The 14,204-nt window shown below is 43.8% G+C and overlaps 1 long non-coding RNA gene across 2 annotated transcripts in view; it reads left to right on the top strand.

The window, feature by feature from the left end:
• Positions 1-6,771: 6,771 nt before the first annotated feature.
• LOC136655994 (uncharacterized) overlaps positions 6,772-14,204 on the top strand; it is a 50,177-nt gene continuing 42,744 nt past the window's right edge. For both annotated transcript variants that reach the window (XR_010794689.1, XR_010794690.1), the window contains exon 1: positions 6,772-7,096. This is a non-coding gene — a long non-coding RNA (uncharacterized lncRNA). The remainder of the gene's footprint in view (positions 7,097-14,204) is intronic.

Genomic DNA, 14,204 nt, shown 5'->3' with positions numbered 1-14,204 from the left:
CCGCAGCAGAAGACTAGTCGGGCCACACCAAAAGGACGAGAGGCCTTTTTGTTTCCTTGAGTTCCTTCTTGCCAAAACCCTAAATTGTCCTGTGGGACCTGAAGGACACACTTCCTTCCAATTTCCTTCACATGCCTTCCATTGCGGCAAGAATGAAAGCCACCAGCCAAGATAGGCATGAAAGAAATTACAGGTTAGCAATGACGTCAAAGCCATAGACATCAAAACAAATGTCGTTATGTCCTTACAGAAGGTTGAATGTAAAACAATTACAGTTTCACTTGCCAGGTGATGTGGCAAGTGTATTTCTAGAGCAATGTGCATTAAAACCACATCAACTAAATATATATTTGAAATGATTTCATCTGAACAGAGATGGCACCGCCATTTTCCTAATTTTAGCTTTCAGCTTGGCAAAGGCAAGGCTGTTGCAGAGTCATAGTTGCACAATCAGAAACTAACTTTTGGCACGTCCTTAATAAAAATAAGGGTGCTTTAAAAGCAGAAAGCAAAACACTCCTCTCTCCAAATAAGGACAATAAGTATAACCAGTATACAGTGAACCGCTGTATACGGTTCACTGTGCGGCCCTCAGGGAGCCCCTAGTCTCCAATGAGCCTCTGGCCCTCCGGAGATTTGTTGGAGCCCACACTGGTCCGACGCAACTGCTCTCAGTGTGAGGGCAACTGTTTGGCCTCTCGAGTGAGCTGTGGGATGAGGGCTCCCTCCACTGCTTGCCGTTTCACATCTGTGATGCAGCAGCAGCAGCAAAGGAAAGGCCAGCCTTGCTTTGTGCAAGGCCTTTTATAGGCCTTGAGCTATTGCAAGACCTTCATTCATTCACATAAGTTCATCTTTAATATATTCATTTATTTAAATTTATTCAAATTTGAAATGTAAATTAATTCGGCCCCCAACACGGTGTCAGAGAGATGATGTGGCCCTCCTGCCAAAAACTTTGGACACCCCTGGATTAGACCACTGTTTCTCAGACTGAAGGTCAGAAATCAGGTTGTAAGCCAATTTCAGGTGGGTTCGCATTCATTTCAATATTTTATTTTTAGTATATTAGACTTGATACGAACATGGTATATGACTGCATTGGGGGAGAGCTGGTTCTTTTAATGTACAGATGTACGCTATAATGTATATGCTTTTAACAATGATAGTCAATGGGGCTTACTCCTGGGGACGTGTGGATAGATTGCAGCTTAGAATTGTTAACAGTGTTCCTGTTTGATGATGTCACTTCCGGCCATGACATCACTTCAAGGTTAATGACATCGCTTTTGGTGGGTCACAACAGATTATGATTTTAAAAAGAGGATCCTGGGCTAACCACTGGCTTAGAGCATCGTATGTAACAATTTTAGGTGAGGTTCCATTATTTTTCCCCATCACAGACAGAATAATGTGAAGAACCCATGATACTCAAGGAACTGGGAACTAAAAGCATCAATCACAAATGGCAGTTTTAATTGTCCTGTCTGGACTATGTTCCTTCTTAATTTGTCGTTGTATGCTTGTATCTGCAGGCTTTGTCATTTGTTTTTGATTTATTTTCAGTCATTGTTTGAGATTACTTTGAGTTATTTCTATAAGATTAAGCAGGTATAAAGTTTAATGAAGAAATAAATAATAACAGGAGATGGGATTGGTCACTACTGTTTGTGGACCCACAATAGAAGCACAAAGAGAAATGAAAAGCCAAATTATTTGATTGAGGAAAAAATAGCAGACAGAATGCCATCAAGCATGAGTCTCAAGGGAGCAGCATGTACTGTTAATTGTCAGCCACACGTTACAACAGGAGTGCTCAATAGGTGGATTGCGATCTACCGGTAGATCGCAAGGCAAAATGAGTAGATCGTGGAGTGCCGACCCACCCCCCTTCAGGTGCCTCTGGGAGGAAACGCCGGGAGTAAGGCCCATTGTACTCAATGGGGCTTACTCCCAGGTAAGTGTGGCTAGGATTGCAGCCTCACAGCCTAATCCTAGGCATGTCTACTCAGGAGTAAGTCCTGTTATACTCAGTGGGGCTCAAGGTACACCAACATACATTGTACACATAAATGTTATATGTTATGATGGCGCGAACATTGTAAAAAAAACTCTGGTAGATCTCCGGGCCTTGCTGGGTTTCAAAGTAGCTCTCGAGCCAAAAAAGTGTGAGCTCCCCTGCGTTACAACATGTATGTGTTGTAGAAGCCCCTGTTGCGAGAGCCACACGTGAACCTGCCATACAGCACCATGTGCCGTTTATGGAATTTGTTCCTCGTTCTGCCGGTTGCTGCTGTATCTCCGTGAGTTTTCTTTGACAATGGTTTTACCTTGCCCTTCAGTTAGAGCAGTGTTTCTCAACCAGTTGTACTTGTACCACAAGTGGTACTTGAGGCAGTGTCCAGTGGTGTTGGGGGAACCCCAAACCCCTGCTGCTTGGCAGTGAGACCAGCAACACAATGTGATAAAAAGTGGTAGGAGGCTTGACTTGGCAGGCAGAGCTCCAGCGTGTATTTTTGCACACTTGGAAAAAGCCCTCCCATCCTCCCTGAGCCTCTTACCCCTTTTTGTTGTGTTGTGTCTGGCCTCCGAATCCAAAAGTGATGACATCATCACCAGTTACTTCCAGTGGTACTTCCAACTGGTGGACTGGGTAAAGTGGTACACCAGGGAACAAAAGTTGGGAAATGCTGAGTTAGAGAACTTAGCCTGACCCTGTATTGAGGACCCAGAATTCCTCCAGGGCCTGGTGTGATCAGTGACTGGATGGAAAACTGCCCAAGAGATCCATGAAGGTTTTCTGAAGCTCCTCTGAGGTTTTCTGAAGATGGAGCAGGATAGATGGGTGATGAAGGTGTGGTCAGATAGGATAGAACTGGTGTTTTAAAGCAGCTTTAAAGAGTCCTGTGGAATCTGCAGAATTTCAGTACACCAGAAGATGTGGCTGGGGCAGGTTGTGGGGTGGAGATTGAGCATGAATGATCCACAGCCAGAGTGGAAACTTGCTCTGTAGTGAGATATGTAGGGCTGGATCAGCATTTTTCTCACACTAGATGTTCTACAAAAAGCTCCAAAGAGGAAGCACAGCTCACTTGTACTTCCTTTCTCCTGCACATCTTTTTTGACCAAAGCAGTTCAAGAGTATGCCACCTGTGTTGTCTGTCTCAGTGCTTCCCAAACTTTATAGCAGCTGGACCCACTCTGTAAAATGATAAATCTGTTGCGACCCATGTAGCTTTACTAGCCAAAAAAAAAGATATAAAAAGAAATATTTTATTCATTAATAAATTATTAATTGAAAACAGGAATGTTGTGAACCAAGGCTATTAGAGACCTTACATATTACTATGTGTGTGTAGACATTTGCTACACTCTCCCTAGAAACAGGTTGAAGGATTGTTCTCCCAAACCTTTACGGTCATTCCATGGTACCCAGAAGACTGACTGGAGAGCAATATGTTCAGTTATGGGCGTCCAGGCCAGACAAAAGGCTGAAACTGGGTTCGCACTTGATCTATGCCTGGTATGCCAATTACTAGAGAAAATAGGAGATGTGGCATTTTAATTTGGTAGTATGAAGATGACCTAATAACACCGGTTAGTATTCCAGGCATGAGAATGGTCTCTCCATCTGGACTGCCAGCAATTTTTTTCTGCAAACTGGGTGAGGGTGCTTGCATAAAAAAAAAGTTTTTTAACATTGCAGAAACTTTTTGCAACCCGTCAAAAATAGACTTGTGACCCACTGGTGGGTCCCGACCCACAGTTTGGGAAACACTGATCTAACTGTATTGTGGAAAGCACCTTGGAAAAAGGGTTAGAGATGCTTTGTGAACCGATCTGACATTCCACGCCCAGTTTGGGGGAGCAGAGTGCAGATTCCCATAGAGATCCTATCACTCCTCTCTTGCAGTGAACAAGGGATTAGCACAGCAGAACTCAGAGCATTACGGGGCATGTGACAACTGAATGTACCAAGTGCATCTTGGAATTGCCGTTCCTCACAGCCAACGTCAGAAAAGGCTATCTCTTTAAGAGATATTAGTCAAGGAGCGAATGGTGTCAGTGCTTGCAGCCCCATTTCCTCTGTCTGCCCCCAGGGCAGTTATAAATTCTGATTTTGATTTTGGTGGCAGGACCAAGTTCCATATCCCCGCTGTATTCATTCCAAAGAGAAGAGAAGGTTCCAGCTTGGAATAGCAGAGATCTGACAATGATATGATCAAGGTGACATCGAATGTCAAAATGGAGCATGAGAAAAATGGTATCAACCAATGGGAATTAAATCAGGTAGAAAGGTATGTATCAAAAATTATTTAAGAGCTTACACCAAGCCCGTTAATGCTACATTTGTTAATGAACATCTCCTTAACATCCATTGTGCAGTTATAGAATTTGTCATAATTTCCAGCGAGACACTTATTAGACCTGGCATGTACTCTTCTATTTTGCAAATCTGTTTTGCATTGGCTCAATTAAAATTGTTATATATTTTTGATCCTTCGGAGGTGCCATCTGTTTAGTGGTACTAGGGGGTCCTGTGATAGTCTTGTCAGTTTTGTTCTATAATAATTATTTAATTGTAATGAAAGGATTTGGGTACAATCCAGTGAAAATTAGGTGAAAGTAATCAATGCCGCTGAAACGTTTCATTGTGTCCTTAACTTGTGTTGAGGTCGGTGGAAGGACCACACTGGAGACATTTGATTTTCTTTTGCACTGAGCAGAATTTTCAAGAGTATCCATTTTCTTATTGATATGTACATGTTCAAAATGGGGGACTGTTTTCCACCAAGTGGGTATGGAAATGAAGCAAAATTATTCCATTGTCCAAGCTTTGCATTCAAACCGCTGTTCACAAGAGCTGTCGAAACAATATTAATAGCAGTGATTCCAGGACGTGGTTGGAGAGCACCCCGAATCCACCCCAAATCACCATCCACCACTGACTCAAGCTGTATTAGGTTGCCTCATGGCTGGGCCAGCCATAGGTGTACGGCAGAGCTTTCCAAACTGGGCATCATTACAAGTGTCCAGGGGCTTTGGGGGGCCACGCACCAGCCAGAGTGCTCAGCACCACGAGTGTGGGAGATCATGGAGCAGAGGCTTTGTGAGTGGAGTGAGTGATGTAGCATGGACTACACCCTCCCAGAGTGCTGATTTTGCTTACCTGGATGTAAGTTTCAATGACGTTATTACATTGTTGCATCATCAGCACTTACTTCTGGGTTTGCCACCAGCAGTAGGATGTTGCAAGCCTGATAAAGTCTGGGAAATCCTGGTGTAAGGGAACTATGTAACCCTTGTAACAGCTCTACCCTTTGTCTCTGGACTGGAGAAGGGAGGGTCATTTTCCAAGCCCTAAATTAACTCAAATTGGATAATTTCTGAACTAATTCAAGGTGAGCAAGGGTGAGCTTGCCCTTAGGAGTGCTCCCCCAGTGGTTAAATTATTGGTGCAGGAGAAGGTAGGAAGCGGCACTTTTGTATCTTGAAACACTGCATTGTCCATAAACGTTTAAGGGTGCAATCCTAACCGACTTTCCAGCACCGAGGTAAGGGCAATGCAACTCCAAGGTAAGGGAACAAACATTGCCTTACCTTGAGTAGACCTCCTTGACTACCCCCCAACTGCAGGATGCAGCTCATGCCCCACTGGCACAGCTATGCCAGTGCTGGAAAGCTGGTTAGGATTGTACCCTAAAAGTCTCTACCAGGCTATGTAAACAAAGAGGACGGACAGGATAGCAGTCTAACGCAGAGTGAGGGTAGTATGAGGCTGCATTCCTAAGTACATAGTCATAGTGTACTAGGGAGTACGGGCAGGAGGTCTGGTCTAGAGGGTAGAGCCTCCATTAGCTGGAAGACAACATCTGAAGGTCGCCAGTTTGAGGCCACCGGCCGCTCTGTGAACGGCAAGACCTTGAAGCAGCCGACAAGCTGAGCTGAGTTATTCCACCTGCTCTTTGGTGTGAGCGAAGAAGCGTCTTGGCTGGCCTTCAAGTGAGAGATGAAGGAGCTGCTTGTCAGCCAGCGTGGGAGGCAACTGGGGGGCCAGAAGTGATACCAGACTGTGAAAGATCCATCTGAAATGTTGTGCGGTTCTTGAAAGACAGAACCTTTTTGTATTGTAAAAATCCCATTCGGGGGTTTAGAGATAGCCTGCCTATGTGAACCGCCTTGAATAAGGTCAGAGGAGTCATCCGATGACCAGAAAGGCGGTATATAAATACCAGTATTATTATTATTATATTATTACCATTGAACCCAGTGGAACTGACTTCTGAGCAATGCTCCTAGTGGGTAGAGCGGGGATGATTAGGCCTTTGCCCCTCTACCCACTGGGGGGATATTTAGGCCAGTCTCTGTTTCATCCACCTATCAAGCAGAGTAGCAACTCACCCCATTTTGAACATTGCTTCCAAATCAGTCTGCATAGGATTGCTTTTCACGTCTTTTAAAATCAATAGACTTGGTTGGATTTGTAGATGGTACAATGTTAAATTTTGACTTCCTGCATTTAGGGGAAAAAAAAAAAAACTCAGGCTAATCCAAGCACTCGAGCAGTTTCAGGATTCATCATACTCAGCCATGAGGTCCTTGCCCAGGCAAAAGTCCAAGGATAAGTGTGAGAATCCACTGATAGATACAGCTGCAGCGATAACCAGTTCAGAGCCGGTTATTTCTGTACGAGGACAAAATTCTGCTGTGTCTGATGGCATCACGGCTTCCTCTCACTTTCTTTATTTAGGTGGCAGAGACCAAGGAAGCACACAGCAAGCTGGCTGGCATTCCAGTGTGTGGAAAATTAATTTTCCTTCCAAAGAAATGAAACAACGGGTTGAAAAGGTCAGGAGCGGTTGCTATTTCAGCACACGAAAGCAGCTGCAACAGCTACTCTTAGGTCTTAAAGACAGATGACGGGATTTAAGGGAGAGTTTCCTGAGGCACGTGCCTGTCCGGTGGATGACTGCAATGTTTAGAAGAACTGGCTGCTGACTCCGAATTTGGCTATTCTTGCAGAACCGGGCGGGACCTTTCACCAGAAGTCACAGATCTCACACACTAGAACGCAACCGTTCTTTCTTCAGTTCAGGTGCCCAACAACATTTTAAAGCTTTTGTGTGTGTGTTTTTTAAATTGTTCAAATGTACGTTGTACAAATCGATGGTAAGGCCACACCTGGAGTATTGTGTCCAGTTCTGGTCGCCGCATCTCAAAAAGGGTATAGTGGAAATGGAAAAGGTGCAAAAGAGAGCGACTAAGATGATTACGGGGCTGGGGCACCTTCCTTATGAGGAAAGGCTACAGCATTTGGGCCTCTTCAGCCTAGAAAAGAGATGCCTGAGGGGGGACATGATTGAGACATACAAAATTATGCAAGGGAAGGATGAAGTGGATAGAGAGATGCTCTTTACCCTCTTACACAACACCAGAACCAGGGGACATTCACTAAAATTGAGTGTTGGGAGAGTTAGGACAGACAAAAGAAAATATTTCTTTACTCAGCATGTGGTTGCTCTGTGGAACTCCTTGCCACAGGATGTGGTGATGGCATCTGGCCTGGATGCCTTTAAAAGGGGATTGGACAAGTTTCTGGAGGAAAAATCCATTGCGAGTTACAAGCCATGATGTGTATGTGCAACCTCCTGATTTTAGAAATGGGCTAAGTCAGATGCAAGGGAGGGCACCAGGATGAGGTTATCAGGTGTGCTCCCTGGGGCATTTGGTGAGGCCGCTGTGAGATACAGGAAGCTGGACTAGATGGGCCTATGACCTGATCCAGTGGGGCTGTTCTTATGTTCTTATGTTAAATTTAATAGATTTGCATCCTGCCTTTCAAATACATTTTCCCTGGCAGCTTGCACAATAAAAATTAAAACACACAAAAAACCACCCTACACAATAGACGTAAAACAGAGACAGATTAAATCACAAAACAGATGATGAAGCACAAAATCAATGCACTAAGCTTGGAAAAATATTAGGACCTTTGCCCGGTGGGGATCACAAGTAGGCAGCAGGTGAACTTCTTAGGGGAGAGTTTATAAGAGGTGGGACCCCATCACCAAAAAGGTTGACTTTCTGATCACTGCTGGCACACCTCATTAGGCGGTGACCAGATTACAGGCAGTTAGACAGGGAAGCAGGCAATCCTTCGTTCCCAAGCCATGAATGGTTTGAAAAAGCCAACAGTCATTCAGTTCCTGCTGAGGATTTTACAGAAACATTCATTATTAAAAAGACTGTATACTTAGGTTTGTCAGTACCCTTTAATCCAACCTGTATAATGCCCAACTGCTGAAACAGAGACGCCTGCGTTGGCTTGGTCATGTCGTGAGAATGGATGATGGCCGGATCCCAAAGGATCTCCTCTATGGAGAACTCGTGCAAGGAAAGCGCCCTACAGGTAGACCACAGCTGCGATACAAGGACATCTGCAAGAGGGATCTGAAGGCCTTAGGAGTGGACCTCAACAGGTGGGAAACCCTGGCCTCTGCGCGGCCCGCTTGGAGGCAGGCTGTGCAACATGGCCTTTCCCAGTTTGAAGAGACACTTGGCCAACAGTCTGAGGCTAAGAGGCAAAGAAGGAAGGCCCATAGCCAGGGAGACAGACCAGGGACAGACTGCACTTGCTCCTGGTGTGGAAGGGATTGTCACTCCCGGATTGGCCTTTTCAGCCACACTAGACGCTGTGCCAGAACTACCTTTCAGAGCGTGATACCATAGTCTTTTGAGACTGAAGGTTGCCAATACGGTATAATGCCCAGAATGGCATTATGTGATAAGTTACGCAAACATGATACATTTCCTTAATTTGCTATGACCCTATAGTGGTAGTGTCCAGTCCAGAGACAAGCCAGTAATTAAAAGATCTTGTCTTCAGCAGTACTGAAAGTCTGCAATTCAAGGAGGAATTTTATTATTCTTGTTGCAAAACATGCTTTTATTATTATTATTATTATTATTATTATTATTATTATTATTATTATTATATTTGAGACTTTTTATTATTATACTTCATTATTATACTTTATTATTATTATTATTATATTTGAGACTTTTTATTATTATACTTTATTATTATTATTATTATATTTGAGACTTTTTATTATTATACTTTTATTATTATTATATTTATTACAATAGACTTTATTATTATAATATTTGGGACAGACTGTGTGTGGGTTATAAGGCCCAGAAACCCTGTACACACCTCTCCCCTTCGAGTCCATCATGTTCTTCAAGATGACCTAAGAGAATCTTTTTGCCTGTAGCCTCCAAGTCTGGGTGCAGCTGGAAGGAGACCTAGAGAGGCAATTGCAGCCATGGAATTAAGGATATCCCATACAAAATTCCAGCCTGGCTTAATCTCTTAATTAAGAGAGCTATATCTATGATCAGATTCAGCACATTGGCCAACTTAACTGCATAAGGAAAATTAACTGAATTAACTTACTGGAGGGCTTGCAGTCTTCTTGTTAGAATGGAGAAGCTGGGCTTTGCTAATGTAACGGTTGATCTGATTTTATTTGATTAGGCAAATTATGAAACAACTGTGTGAAATTCATTATTGTACAAATGTCATCTTGAAAATCCACATCTTATTATCATTTTGGCCTTGAGGCATTTATCATTGTTCTGAACTTTGGAGTTGTTTTCCCGAAATACAGATTAGATATAGTATGATGCAGATATAGTATGGGTACAGATATAGTATGACTCCCCACTTTCCTAAGCAGATAGAAGTTCCAGGCACCTTCATACAGGATTTGGTTTCCTTTTGCACAATAAATGATTGGGGACCTTGAACATGACTTTTGTATATATGGTAAGGATGCAACTAGCTGTGACATCAGAAGATGTATGATTGGTTCTCCTGCTTTAAAAAAAAAATGTGTACTAGCAGCTGGGGGGGCAGCAAATCTAACTGGAACTGCAGGAGTGAGGAGGGAAAAGACTGACCCTTCTCCTGCACTAATCGAGGATCTCCACTAAAACTGAGTGCTGGGAGACTTAGGACAGACAAAAGAAAATATTTCTTTACCCAGCGTGTAATTAGTCTGTGGAACTTCTTGCCACAGGAAGTAGTGATGGCATCTTGCCTAGGTGCCTTTAAGAGGGAATTGGACAAATTTCTGGAGGAAAAGTTCATGACAGGTTACAAGTAATAGTAGGTATGTGCAAGCTCTTAGTTTTAAAGGCAGGCTGTCTCTGATTGCCAGAGGCAGGGGAGGGCCCCAGGACGCAGGTTGTGTCTTGTTGTCTTGTGTGCTTCCTGAAGCACTTGGTGGGCCACTGTGAGATGCAGGAAGCAGGACTAGATGGGCCTTTGGCCTGATCCAGTGGGGCTCTTCTTATGTTCTTACTATTTTATTGAATAAATAGCTTCCTTGCTGATATTTGTCACAAGGGGCAAAATATACAACATTTCTAATTACAGCTTATATTCTTCCCTCTTTATGGGTACTCCTAGCCAAAGCCGGGGGTGGGGGGGTGTCATGTAATAAATGGGATGATGTCATGACTGCATAACCAATCAAATCTGCAAATTGCTGAGAGGGTCTTTTTGAAGTAGAATAAAGGCTCTGTTGATTGGCAACCCTTCCTGGAAGGAAAGGCTGGAACTTTCCACCAAAGGAAGTGCTCATCCTGATGAAACATCATCTCCGTGTCTGGGTGGTACTGCTTCAGGCTGTAGATGTGGGCTCACCTGCAATCAGTTCTTGTTATCTGCTAGGGTTAGGTTCCTGGAAAACCTAGAGGATACCGAACTGGCAGCTACAGAATCATTGAGCCTAAGGGGAAAATGGGGTTAGGTTCCACATGATTCTTTTCATCATACACCCTATGAACTTTATGAACCTGAATCTTAACTTGAAATATATGGGAATGGGTCACAACAAGGGCTCTTTTACATCTCCAACATCTGATGCTTCCTCCTCCATGCTGGATACCTCTTGATGTGCTGAAAGTTGTGGCAATGTGATTTCTCACTACTGGCTATCCATTGACTCATTGAAGGTTGGTGACCCAACTATGAGACCTCAGAGATCAGCAGTGGGGAGGGAATTTCTTCACCTGTCCTCCTCCACCTGTCTCTTGGCTCCTTGGGCTTGCACCAGCCCCAGAGCAGCCCTCAAATAGTCTTCCAGAGACCTCTCATTATCAGCCTCTCTCATCATCAAGGTTGTGAAGGTTCTGCTCGAGTCCCCAAGATAGTGGGGCAGGTGGAAGTGGATACAAATGTGTCTGACAATTCTCCTTGGGCCAATGCCATTGCCAGTTTGATGTGGCACCAGCACAGTATTAGCAGATAATGAGAACAGAGACACAGGTAATGAGAAATAATGGTAGGTGGCAATTCTGCCCCTTGAAGATAAAGTGAATTCACAAATAGTGAATTCGCATATAAAGAGAACTGACTGTATTTGAATGTTTTCCCAAACCACCCACCTTCTGTAAGTGCCTTACACATAGAACAGATACTGTATTCAGGAGAAGGCTAATCTAGACCAGCAGTTTTCAATGTTTCTTTTCTCAACACACTGACTTCGATGGTCTACTATGGTCTTTGCCTCTTGTGATGTCACTTACAGCTTGTGGGATACTCTTCTGGATTCTGCAGCTCTGTTTCTAGGGCAACTGTCTGCAGCAACAAAGTGTTTGCTGGAAGAGGAACAAATAATTCATTACTATGGATAGTTGCCCTGAAAATAGAGCCATGGAACTTGGAAGTGTTTTTAGGTGATTTTCAACCACTGTGTTCCAAAAACATGCAGCATGCCTGCAGATCTTTCATGGCACACAGATCTACCATGGCAAGTCGGTTGAAAATTACTGGTCTAGACATTCCTCCCTGACATGCAGAGATTATCCTATTGTCATGGGGGAGCATTTGGTCATGTGATTCCATCAGTACTCTAATATGGTAGTGGCCAAATACACATTTGATTATCTCAGCTTGACTAAGAACCAGGGCCTTGATGATGACCAGAGTCACGTGTGCACCTGCCCCCTATTGAACAGCAGAGCTGACAGTATATATAGCTCAGGATCTCTCTTCCTCATCTCAAAAGTCAAAAGCCCACTTAATCCCTCAAGTCTTCCTGGCCTGAGAATGAATAAGCAGAGCTGTGTGCCCATTTTTGTCACGGCCAAGAGAGGGAGGAAAACAATAAGAGGAAGGTGTGCAAGCACACAACTTTGAAAAGTGGAAGTGAACTGACTTTTGTGTGTGTATGCGTGTGAGTCCCTGCTTAAAATATATTTTAATTTTGCTCCTATCAATCTCTATTTTCTTTCATGGTATCCGTGAAATATAACATGGAAGATGAAAGCAATAAAAATAATTCACCCAGGTTGTAAGTGAGTGAAAGTAAAATGACAAGAGTAATATATAAGCATTTTAATAAAAAGCCGGATGACAAGAAAGGCAAGCGTTCCTTCCCTGATTGATTTATCTAACTACCTTCATTACGGGAAGCTAACGACAATGGCAGGCATACCATTGCACCATAAGTACAGGAGAAAGGTGGCGCACCTTTCCTCAGGAATGTGACAAATGTGCCGGGCTGCCTTGCCATAAAACTAATCGGAGGAACTTGGAACATGAGCCCCCTCACTTTGCAGAAGATAAAAGGCAAATGTTTGAGGAGGTCCATTTTTCACACCTCATCTGCCTGTGAGTTTGGATGGAGTTTTCTTACTTGGTTGGGAGGCTGCCAGCAAAGCACAGGAAAGAACAGATCATCTGTAACATGTTTTCCGAACTAGTTCACCAGAACGTCACATTCGAGATGCCTGTAAGGCTCACCACTAATAGAAGGAAAGCGTCATGGGCCCAGAAGTTCTCTTTCAGCATGGACCTTCACCTCTCCCACCCACATGGCTTTCCCAGTCCCTCCTCCTCGCCCCTCACACATGCCTTCCTTGCTGTTCCTGCCATGGGAAAGTTCTGCTAGTGCAGCTCCAGGGTAATGTGAGATGTCCTGATGCATGGGAGAAGACTTGGCTCTGCCATTGATTTTCTACATTCTCCCCAACTACTAGTATTCTACTGGGGGGAACAGTTCACATGAAAGAACTTGTGAAACTGCTCTCTGAGGAGGTTGGGTCTGATTTAGGTTTACCTGGAAACTGGGCCTTCCATGTGAACACACTGATAAGAAATATGGGAAACTGCACCTTAGCAGGTTTGGATGGGATGATCCTTGAAGTCCCTTTAAATTCTAATCATGCAGTATTTCTCAAACTTTTTAGTAGTGGGACCCATTTTTTAAAATGCCACTCTATCAAGACCCACCTAGCTTTACAAGACTTTTTTTTCTTAAAGGTAATTTATTAAGAAATATCTATCTGTCTGTCTGTCTGTCTGTCTATTTGTAAAAAAAAATTTGATCTTTTTCTCATAATGAAGCAGTCCTCATGAATAACCTCAAGGCTTCTTAGTTATGTGATCCAGCCTTCACCTGCCCCCCCTTACCCAGGGTGACCAGATCCAATGGAAGACAGGGTGCCTATACCTTTAACCATTGTATAGAAGAGGGTATCTTGGCAGGTGCTGCTCAACCTGGAAGGGTTTAAATAGCAGTACCTGCCCAAATTCCCTCTTCTATACAATGATTAAAGGTATAGGCACTCTGTCCTCCATTGGATCTGGTCAGCCTGCCACTACCTGTCATTGACAGACTTGGAAAAACACACACCTGAAATAGGATGCTCAGACATTTATCTCCCTATATTTACACAACCTTGCAAACTGCAGGAGCTCAGCTCTTTGTGGGGCAGTTAGCAGCTTTCTCATTTTTGAATAACCTCAGGGCTTGAGGCAATTCAGGATCTGATCTTTCCATCACCCTTGTTTTCATACTACCTCTGAACATGGAACCTGCATGTAATCTGGCTATGTTCTGGACCTTTGGGAAACACAGGTGCAGCACTCCTGGGGGTAAAACCTACTGAGATGGGACTTGAAGGGGAAAATTGATTGGGAAGGTCAGAGTTAAGCATGGCCTGCCGCTATGATTCTTCTCCAACACAAAAGGATCCCTTGTAAGGGGGAGCATCAAGGTTTCATTCCACATGGTGGCAGTGTATGGTGTAGTTTGCACCTGGCGATGCATTTCCCAAGCTCTTAGGAGAAGGCGAATGGAAGAGTTGAGAAGTTCAGCCCTCCTGGCAAAGCCCACGATGTAAGCCCA

Source organism: Tiliqua scincoides, chromosome 6, assembly GCF_035046505.1.
Source record: "Tiliqua scincoides isolate rTilSci1 chromosome 6, rTilSci1.hap2, whole genome shotgun sequence".
Taxonomy (NCBI): Eukaryota; Metazoa; Chordata; class Lepidosauria; order Squamata; family Scincidae; genus Tiliqua; species Tiliqua scincoides.
The sequence above is the reverse complement of the archived record's forward strand: the minus strand, read 5'-3'. Positions and strand labels throughout refer to the sequence as shown.